Raw genomic sequence first — 11,282 nt, 5'->3', positions numbered from 1 at the left:
ACTTTCCAGAGAGTAAGGGACACAGCCTGGGTGGAGGGCCAGCAAGCAGACAGCAGTGGCCCAGCCTGCATCCTCCACTGGCCTGAAAGCAGGGACTGGCTGCTCTACTGAGAAGCAGAGCTATGGAACAGGAGGTGCACAGGTGGCTGGGGTTTGTCATGGTATGGGGCCTGGATGAGTGTGTTCCAGGACATGGGGCAGGGGTGCTGTGCAGAAGGTCAGAATGAGGGAGTGTGGTTTCTTTCCTGCCCCATGGGTCACTCCTAAGTACCCTGATGGCCTCAGTGCTGGCTTGTCCTCCTATTTCTTCAGGTATCCACTCAGTCCCAGGGGTCCCTGCTTTTCACATAAGGCCCCAATGTATAAAGAGTCTGTAGATATTTGAAAGTGGAAGCAGCACCCGAACAATGGATATGAATAATGTTCCAAAAATTGTGCTCGGTGTACATGCCTAAAGAAAGAGAGATTTGTGGTACAGATGTAACCTTTTGTACAATGATGAGAGTCAAAATATTGGAATGGGCCCAGTCATTCAGCTTCTGGAAACGCAGAGTAAATGATGATGTGTGGCCACTGAGAATGAAGAAGGGGACAGGACTGTGCCTGCCCACTGTGGGGACATCACGTACTACAAGACCATAGTCCTGGATCCTTACACGCCCAACCTGTCACACCACTCGTAGACACAAACACAGACACCTGATACACTCAAAGCAAAAGGACTGTGAAGATGACACCATGTCTTATGGGCAATTATTTCTTTGAATAATATAATTTTTTTCTCCGTATTTATTTATTTTTTCATATTTATTTATTTGGAAAGAGCGAGAAGGAGAATCCTGACCAGGGCTTCAAGCTGTCATTGCAGAGCCTGACTTGGGTCTTGATCTCAAGAACCATGAGGTCATGACCTGAGCCAAATTCAACTCGGAAACTCAAACGATTGAGCCACCTTGGTGCCTGTCCTCATTATTTAAATCTTAATTTTACTACTTAAACGTCACTTATAGAAAACCTTTAAGAACTTTATACTTTATTGCCTAATAGATTAGCATAAATGGGATATTGAATATCTCATTTGGGTATTCTTATAATATACACATTAGACCGATATCAACATGGCCTGTCCAGGGAAATGAAAGATTTTCAAGGTATCACTCTGGTCCACACATTTCTCTTCTGGCTTCTGCTCTTGTGTCAAACCTCAAAGGGTCCCCATGTCAGATAAAGAAGATATTTCAAGTAGGAGTTTCACATAATCTTTGTCTTTTTGGGAATATTCCTCTGTCATAAAAATATTAGTTTCATTAAATATTTAACCAATTATTAATCGCTCTCATGTTATGTAGCCAGACACAACAAGAAATGTTGTGTGTTTGCACACACCTGAAAATTTTAGAGGAGCTAAAGCAGCAGAAACCTAGATAGGTGGTTTCAGAGTACTGGGGTGAGGGAATGAGCTGTGGGTGATTAGTGGTATACGTTTTTCTGTGATGCAAATGTTCGAGTACATAGTGGTCACAGGTGTAAAATCCTGCGAATGTACGTAATGAGATTTGAATTTGTAAATTAAAAGGATAAGAGTAAATTTTTGGAAGTTAATTTATGTTTTATTTATAAAACAATACCTAAGACAGTAAATACCTCTATAAAAACCACAAAAATTACAAAGAACACAATGACAGGGTCAGGGAATTCATTGTTTGGGGCTGCAGCCAACATGACCCACTGCTTGGGAGCAGAGGCTGGTTGCTCAGCTGCAGCAGGTGGTTGCTCCAGCCCTTCCGTGACCCCGCCAGCTGGGGCTGGAGGCTGCTCAGATTGTGAGTCCACCAAAGGGGCAGGTGGCTCTTCCAGCTCCTGACAGTGAAGCAGAGCTGGGACTACCACCTGCACTGGTGGTGACTCTGCAGGGAGCATCACTGCTTCTAATTGCTGAGCTCCAGGATGAGTGGTGGCTTCAGGCAACCTGGGCTGTGAAGCTGAAGTGGGCACCACAGAGATAGTGGGGGCTAGCTCCTGAGTGATGTCTGGATCTTGCTCTGGAGCTGGTGTCATAGCTTCAAGAATAGAAAGTGTCATCACCGTGATTGCCATTCCATGGCCCTTCCAAATAAAGGAAACCTCTCCCATAGACATTGTCAACTGAGTCAAAGAACCCACCAGGAGGAAATCTCCCAGATGGCAGGCTAATGGAACAGTGATCTGAGACTACTCACAACTCCTAGCCCACCCGCAGTCTCAAAAAACGTGCTCTGTGTGGCATACCCTGTCACTTCCACATCCCCACATCTCCCACCCAGAGTCCTCCTCACCCAGGGACTCTGGCTCATTGGGCTCATGGTTTCTCCACAATGAGTAGAGAAGGCGAGTGTGGTGCTGCAGTTCGGAGCCTGGCATGTGGACCCATACATATTCCTGCAACATCTTACGGCTGATGAAATCTGGGGGCTGGAAAAAGTCCTCCGGGTAGTGGTCCAGCCAGGTGCCCAGGATGGAAGACATGGCTCTGGGGATACAAAAGTAGCCAGAACAATCAACATGGGGTGTTCCTCTTTCCCTGATGTCTCAGGACAGCCCTGTGGGGCCTGGCCTCTATACTCCTGCTCCTGGATGTACAGAGGGTGGTTCTATACCTTGTCCACCTGGGGTTTGGCAGTCCCACCTAAGAGAGTCCTGGTCACTGAAGAGGGACTGTCAAGACTCTGTTTGATGGGAACCCCTTAACCAATGATGTGGCCAAGTCTGTCCCTCTTGGGGAAGCCAGCCAGACTCCTCAGTGTGTCCCCCTGCCTACCTCCTACTAGAATTCAACTCCGTGCGTGAGTGAAGGGGTTGTGTCAGGATGAGTCAGTGCCTTCACTGCATACCTTAGCGCTCCATGAAAATCTGAACAAATATGGGACAAAGGGACTCTGTCTCTTACCTGGGCTTGCTGGGACCCTCCTCATACCTTCAACGTGGCGACCTGTGCCTCTATGCTGCCTCATTCACTCAGTGCACATGTGGGTGTCCTCCCACTGACACTGGTCTCCCATAGTGTGGGTGATATGTGCTCCTTGAACCCTCACTGTGTCTCCTGAACTCATGCTAAGCACACACTGTTGATGTTCTACAAGGTGGTGAGTGTGATGTTCCCCAAAACCTTTATCTGGGTCCCCTGATGGGGGTGGAGGCAAGGCTGTGAGTGGGAAAGGGATGGGGTTGGACTCTCAAAGGGGCTGATGCTGTCCTCTGGTGCTGTCTACTGTCTCACTGTGCCCACAGCCCATCCTCTACCAGACAGGACAAGACCCCTTTCCTTGCTTCCAAGGAGAAGCCCTCAGGCCTTTGCCTTCTCACAGGACTCTCAGATGTGTGGGATGCTGGGTCCTGCAGGCCCTCCCACGCACAGTCTCAGAATTGCAATCTTGGAGAAGGAAGGCCCTCCAGCATGAGCTCAGCCTACTCAAATTTTCTCCTGCTCCCAGGGTCCGCCATCCTCCTCAGTCTCAGGAAGGAAGCAGTCATATCTGGAGGAGGCCAGAAGGACATCATATCAGCTGTCCTGTGGATACTACCTCTTGTCATATCCAGAGTCACTGACTGCTGACTAGAATGGAGCTCTGGAGGGGAGGGTGCTGTCTGCTCTGTGCATTGGATCCCAGTCAGCTCCTACAGACGTGCCTGCATGTAGTGGGGCTTCCTGTATGTTTGATGAATGATAGGGCCCCAATCAGCTCCATCACACATATTGGTGTGGGTCTGGGCCTGCTGCTTATCCTGGGCATCCTTGACTGGTTTGACCCAGGACTCAGACACACAGATAGAACCTCCAATCTCCTTTTCAAATGGGGAAACAGCACAACACAACACCTGGTGACAGTGAGGGATGAGGCAGAAACTTGATCATGGGGAAGAGGACAAAGATCACCCAGCACAGACACAGCCCTTCCAGCAGACATTTCTGCAGGGCCAGGGTGACGTTCCCTGCAGTGCCCCCACTGAGTGCCTGGAGTTATTCTACTCTTATGAGAGGAAAAAAATCAGACTCAAGGACATTTGGTGACTTTCCTTAGACTCAAAGCTTTAAGGGGCTGAATCACACTGGGCTGTGAAGGGCAAGGTGCTCACCTCATAAACAACAGTTCCAGGACCTGCTGGGTGGTAGCAAAAGCTGTGTACGTGCCCATGAATGTGGAGACATACATGGGGTCTCTCCCCAGGAAGGCAGGCACGAGGTGCTCCACTCGCTGCTTCAGCAGGCCTGCCTCGATGGTCCACCCCACACAGTTCTCATTCTCATTCCCGGGTGTGACCTTTGTACCCTGAGGTAGAACACAGGAAGGACACAGAATCAGACACAGCACTATGGCCAACAGGAGGGTTGGAGTCCAGAATGCAGACCAAATCCCCAGACCCCAGTGACTTGTGGCAAGCGTGAGACCTGGGTGCCCAGAGTAGGAAAAAGGATCTTGGCATTCACACGAGAATTTGAGGTGGGGAATGACTGAACACGTTAGGATCTCAAGTCAGATTCTTAGATGAGTATGGACAGCATCCCCCTGCATTAACAGCATTGTCCCTGTGATTTCTAACAGTACAGCCCTTTCTAGGGACCAGAAGACAGGAACATTACCTGGCAGAGGTTGGGTCAGGATAATAGGACATGTAGGATGTTCAGTGCAGCACTGTAACATGGCAACAGAGGGAATCATGTCACAGTCCCGCATTTGTGAAGGGCTGAATGGGTGAGGTAAGTGATCTCATTTCCAGAATGTAGTCTCAGTGGTAAGGCCTTTGCTCCTGATCTGGAGGGGCCCCAGGCGTGTGTTCCTTGGCAACCAAAGTGCAGAGCAGTAGACATAATACCATGAGCCCCATGCCCTTTGTGTAAAAATCTCCCTGCTCATCATGAACATGTGTCAGACATGGAGAAGTTGTGGAAGGATGGTCAGGTGAACCAGGACACCTGGGAACAGTTGTTGAGGAAACATGTAAGACAATGCCAATATATTCTAGACAGAATGGGACGTGAAATGGTTTCACATCTCTTTTCTGATATTCCTACAAATAAGTGGAGAGTGACGTTGCATCTGGCCATGGCAGGGGCTGGGCCATGAGGTCATGTTTGGGGAGCACATGGGGTTCCAGGTTCATCTGGGAACAGGAGTCTACGAGAGATACCAGGAGAGTAGCAGTGTGTTTTCTGTGCCCTGGGATTCTTTTCATTGCCTGGGGGCCTGGGTGTTGGGTTTCCCTGGTACCTGCACTCACCCTGAACCAGCGCAGCATCCTCCTGATGGCATGGGGCTTCTTCCTGTCCTTCAGGGAAGTAGAGCAGGGGCTCTCATCATTCAGCTTCTCCTCCATCTGTGTCATGTGGCTCTGTAAAGACAGTGCCCAGCAGGCAGGCAGGAGTCCTCAAAGCCCTGTGTGCTTGCTTTTGCTTCTCCTCAGACCCATGTGAATTCATTCCAGATATGACACCACAGTGTGCACACACCTCGCCCAAGAAGGAGAAGCAATGTGGTTTGAGGACCTTGGATTAAACCTGTAATCGGCTAGCGGCATCTAAGAGATCCCTTTTCCCTCCTTCCCAGCATCACATCTACATGGCCATGATGGGTCCACCAGGTCATCCACTGCCATCCAACCTCCCTCAGTCCAGGAGAGGAGCGCCTCACATGTCCCCCTTTCCCTGGAACTGAACTCGAGGGGATAGGGGTGCCCAGAGATGGCTCATAGCTGTGTCCTGACCTGACCTGACCTGCCATGCTCTAGGTGCTCTGTGTTACCTTATGTGACCTCCTGGAAAACATCCTGAGACATTGCCAGTGTGGGTTAAGTAACCCTCTCCAACATCCAAATGATACTGCACACTGGGGTTTCTGGTATCCAGAGCCCCGGTACCTGGGAAAACAACAAGAGAACATCCCAAACTCTCTGTGTCTGTACACAAGTGAGCCTGGTATGGGACCTTACTAGAACATGGGTGACAGGTTACAGGAGTCCCAAGATCTCCTGGGGCCTATTGTGAACAAAGTGATGGCACTGCCTATGATCCACCTCCTGAGATGGTCCCCTCCTAGGATAACACCTATGCAAATAGTTCTCTATTTGCTGACTGCTCACCCCTTTCTCCATGAACTGTCACATCGGTCCACAGTTACACCAATGCACCCCTCTCCACAGCCCCCTGGAAAGGTATAGGGGCAGCCAGGGTCCCAGCCGTGAGACATATCTGGGTTGAGACATAACTCTTCATTCTTACCTCTTTCTGGTCCCAGATTCGCGATTGTGCTTCTCAGGTATGGTCCATGTCTTTTCTGCCCAATGGAGATAATTCTAGCATGTACTTCCTTAGGATGTCCTCAGGCATATGTGGGATGATACCTGTGAAATTGGAGGAGTGGTGTCACCCATTGGAAATTTATCCAACCACATTTACTTCAACTTCTCACCTCCTCTGATTCTGCTGCTCCTCTGATCCCAAGTGTGCATACGTGTGTGCATATGTGTGTGCGTGCAAGTGTGTGTGTGTGCGTGTATGTGTGTTTACCAGTGCTCATTTTCTGGAGTCCCAGAAGACAACATCCCCACCTAGGGAAGGATGGCCAAAAATTTCTTAAAAGCTTAGGTTCTCTAATTTCTAAAGCAATCCCTACAGATGGGATTGCAGTTGTGGTCTAGTATGACAGAACTCAATTTACCTAGACTTTGTTAGTTGTGTGCCATGAGCCATTCCCTCCCATTCCACTGGGTACAGTGGGGACAGGGTTGTACTCAGTGGGTTGCCATAGCCTGGAGTGCTCCTCAGAGAAGAACATGCTGGAATGCCTCCTGTTACACTCCTCTTCAGCCTCACCCCCACGCCACCTCCATGTCTGCACACAGTTACAGTAACACAACCTTTTCCAGAGCCCCCTCAGAAAACCTGGGTCGAGTCAAGGACCCCATTTTGAGGACATGGAGTTGGGTTCATGCCTGGTTCGGACTTTTTACCAGTCTTTGGTTCTGGGCAAGGCACTGACCCTGGAAAGGTCTTCACTTTCTCCTCCACTCAGTGGCTCCCTGGGATCCCCACATCTTGTAAACACATCCTTGTGTAATTTCCTCCCTGGAGTGTGGTATGGACTTAGTGTTTGATTTATGTTCCAAAGAAGATGGCAATGTGACCCCCCACACCACCCAAGTTTGATGATAAAATGTCTATGACACAGCCACGTGCACACTGTTACTCTCTGTGTTGTCTCTCGGATCCTCACACTGGGGAACAACGCCTGTGTTGAGTAATAACACAGACAGTACACACACCCTAGCCCTGAGAGACAACAACAGACAGGGAAGAACTAAGGCATTCAATGTGGACTGAATCCTGCCACCACCCTGAAGTGAGCTCAGGGGTTGAGTGAAGCAGGTTCTGTCTCAGTAATGATAGCAGCCCCAATGTCCTGAGAGGCTCTGGCAAGAGCCCTCAGCTGAGCACTGCTGAATTCCCGGTCCCCTGGGCCTGTGAGATGGTAAGTTTATGGGGAAGCCATTAAGGGTGAGGGAATATTGTCACACAGCACTAGAGCAGAGTACTGAAAATGTCCTCCTGCCCCAGGCCCTGGCCCTCCTCACCTTCCCTCTCTGCTCTCCTCCCCAGCTCTTTCCGGTCTCCCTGGTATCCTTTCACATGTCCACCCTGACAACACCGACCTCTGCCTCCGAAGGTCTGCACCACTGTGCCTTCTGCCAGGCTGCATATACTCGGATTTGTGCAGGGCTGACTCATTCTTGCACTGCTGCAGGAGGTATTAATGTTTCCTCAGCACAGACTTGTCAGACCCTCACCTGGTGGAGCTCAGGACCCTGTTTAGCACCTTGATTTTTTTCTATGGAGTCATTGCTCATGTCATTCACATTTTTCTTTCATGTTCTTTCCATCTTCCTGTCTAGATCTTGAGCTTCTAGAGGGAAGGCCTGGCTTCCTTACCAGCACTAGCACTATCTGAATGCTCAGATGTTCATTCCCAGTGGCTGAATGAAGAGGTAAGGGGATCCATCCCACCATTTAGCAGCCCAGTCATTATAGCCTGATTTACTTGGGTCATTTTTCAATACTTATTTTATTTTATATATTTTCAGTCTACTACACTCCTAACTTGAGGTGTAAAATCACACTCCAAGATCAAGAGTCTCATGCCCTGCTGAGTGAAACAGGCAATTTTAATGGAACTAGACTGATTTCTAAGTTATCTTAAAGGTTAACATTTTGTAGGTACATTAAGTTATGCTGAATTACCAGAGAATGGGCCAAATTTCAATAGCTTGTCCCCATAGATTTCCTCACATGACAGTGCTGGGTGCGTGTTTAGATTGGAGACTAAACTTCTTCATATGGTCATTCAGGAACCCAGTGTTCCTCCATTTTGTCCCGTCTCCCTCCTGAGGATATCAGGTACTTCCACAACCAGTGGCACAAGGGGTGATAAAGGGGAAAGGGAACAAAGAAATCCACATGGGAGCATGTTATCAGCCAGGTCTAGAGTGCCTAAAATATCTGCCTTTATACTCATTCCTTGTTTTAAAGGCAAGGGTTTTTAAGTAATGATCTGTGAGAAACTATGTCCCACAAAACATAGAAAATGCATCCCTAGATATGCACCACAAAATATACAAAAGGTAATTCCTGAGCTGAAGGAAAATTTTCTCCCTCCAGTAAACATTTATGAAGGAAATAAGAAGAGTAAAAATATATGTGTATGTTTGTGTGTGATTTATACATATTAATGAATATGACGTTTAATGAATATATATGAATATTTTAAGTGAATGATCATTGACTTTTAAATAGAATAATTAGTAAAACAATAAGTTAAAAATAAGAATTAGTGAGCTTACAGACATATAGTATTAAGATATATGACAGTATCGAGGCGCCTGGGTGGCTTAGTCGGTTGAGCGTCTGACTTTGTCTCAGATCATGATCTCATGGTTTGTGGATTTGAGCCCCGCATCGGGCTCTGTGCTGATATCTCAGAGCGTGGAGCCTGTTTCAGATTCTGTGTCTCCCTCTCTCTCTGCCCCTCCCCCACTCACACTTTGCCTCCCTCTGTCTCAAAATAAATAAACATTAAAAAATTTTTAAAGAAATTACATTAAGATAAATGACAGTATGAATTAAACGATTGGTGGTTGAGAAATCAATTAAGTGCCTCTTAAAATTGTTTTCAAGTATGAAAACTCTTTAAACCACTTGACTGTAAGTATAGTGTAAATATTGAAACTCCAGCACAATTAGCCAGTTAAATTGAAATAATTACATATATCTATGTTCACTTACACTTAAGCACCCCACTCTTTGTTTCTATTCAGGTCATGATCTCTGGGTAGTGAGAATGCTGAGAGACAGAGGAAGTTCAAAGGAGCCCCCTTGTGTCTTGGTGCTGGTGACATGGAGGGGGCTATTGTGGGACCCCATGTTTTCCTAGGTGTCCCCAGTCCAGGAATATTACAACCCTCCCTAATTCCCCTGCACAAACCTGGCTAGGCAAGGAAGTTGTGGCTGCCGCAACTTCCTGTAAGATTTGGCCCAAGATCTCTACATATTTGACCTAAGATCTCATGAGATTTGCCCCTATATCTCATGACATCTATCAACAGGACAGAGTTGGCCCGTTGCTCTGAGATGAGAAGAAACACTCCCCTGAAGGTTCCATAGCCTGAGAGAATCAATGAGGGCTTATTGTGTGTTCAGAGGAGCCAGGTCCTGCACACTTTCCTTTCCCCTATGCCTCCTCACCTCCCGTTTCAATCCCCTCTAGCTTCACCAGGCCAAGTCTTCCTTATTTTAGTGGTGGTTCTTACCCCCGCTGCTCTTAGAATACTGGATGAGTTGGAAAGTATGAGCCAGGGACCTCCTATCCTTTTGGTGGTGGCCTTGGGTTGTTTGTGGGACCCTGGGTGTTGGTAGCAGTCCACAAACCAGGAGTGTCCCAACCTACCTATTTACACTTCATAAAGGTGACTACACTAAGGAGTTCTCATGCCTGCCTCCTTCTGGCTATATTTGGCCTGACATCTCATGAGATTTGGCCTGGGGATCTCATAAGATTGGTCAACAGAGCAGAGGTGGTTGCATCTTTTCGAGTCACAACAGACACAGACTGCACTAAGTGTCCATGGCCTAGGACAGCACTCAGCGATACTTTTTCTGTGTTCACAGGAATCAATTTCTGTGCACTGTGCTTCACCCCACTCCTCCTTCTCTCCTGTGTCTTGTGCCTCTAGTTTACTGGGAATAGCAGGCTAGTCTGGTCCAGCAGCCCCTGTTTCTGTGTCCAGGTGTTTCACCCACCACATCTAGGATGCTGAGACAGACAGGAAATATGAACACGACCCCTTGTGTCTTGGTGCTGGTGACATGGCAGGGTCTATTGTGGGACCACAGGTTTTCCAAGGTGTCCCCAACCCAGGCATATCACAACTCTACTATTTTATCCTGCACAAAAGAGGTTATGCTACCTAGTTCTTGCTCCTGTCAAGTTCCCAGGAGGTTGGAAGAGATCTTGCCAAATTTGGCCATAGATCTCATGAGATCTGCCCCTAGATCACAGGAGACTTGTCAACAGGGACAAGGTGGCTGTGTTCTCTGGCGGCAGGAGAGACACAGAATACCCTGAAGTTCCTGCACCCTAAGAGGTGCAATGGCAGACTGCCTGTGTGTTCAGAAGAGGCGGCACTTTCTTTCTCTCTGTACCTCCTGACCTCCTTTTTGTATCACCTCTTATTTAGCATGAACAATATGAAGTCCAGCTGTTACAGCAAATGCTGTGCCCAGAAAGAGACAAGCCACAGAACTCGGGGAATCAGAAAAACTGTTTATTGTGCACCCATGACGCCCCAGCAGAGTCACCTCCAAAGGCTGAGCCCCGTACCTTGGCATTCACCTCCTTATCTGGCTGTTATGCTAGGCAGTTGAGAGACAATGGAAAAATAGAGGGGTCCTTACTAGTGGTGCTACATGGATAGTTGGTGGAGGCAGGAGGAAAACAAGATTACAGAAGAAGCCAAATGAAGGCATGGGAAGCATGCAGCCTCAGGCATCTGGCTGGTCCCTTTTATCTTGTTGTTGTTGTTGTTGTTGTTGTTGTTGTTGTTTTTCCTAGTTTTTCTTCTGACAGCCATTCTCTCCTAGGTCAGTGGTCCTTGTTACCCCCACTGCTCCTAGAATGCTGGGAGGGATAGGGACTACTAGTGAGACACTTTATGGCATTTTGATGGTGGAGTTTGAAGACATTTGTGGGACCCAGGTT

Source organism: Panthera leo, chromosome F2 (assembly GCF_018350215.1).
Source record: "Panthera leo isolate Ple1 chromosome F2, P.leo_Ple1_pat1.1, whole genome shotgun sequence".
Lineage (NCBI taxonomy): Eukaryota > Metazoa > Chordata > Mammalia > Carnivora > Felidae > Panthera > Panthera leo.
This window is presented reverse-complemented; position numbering follows the sequence as displayed.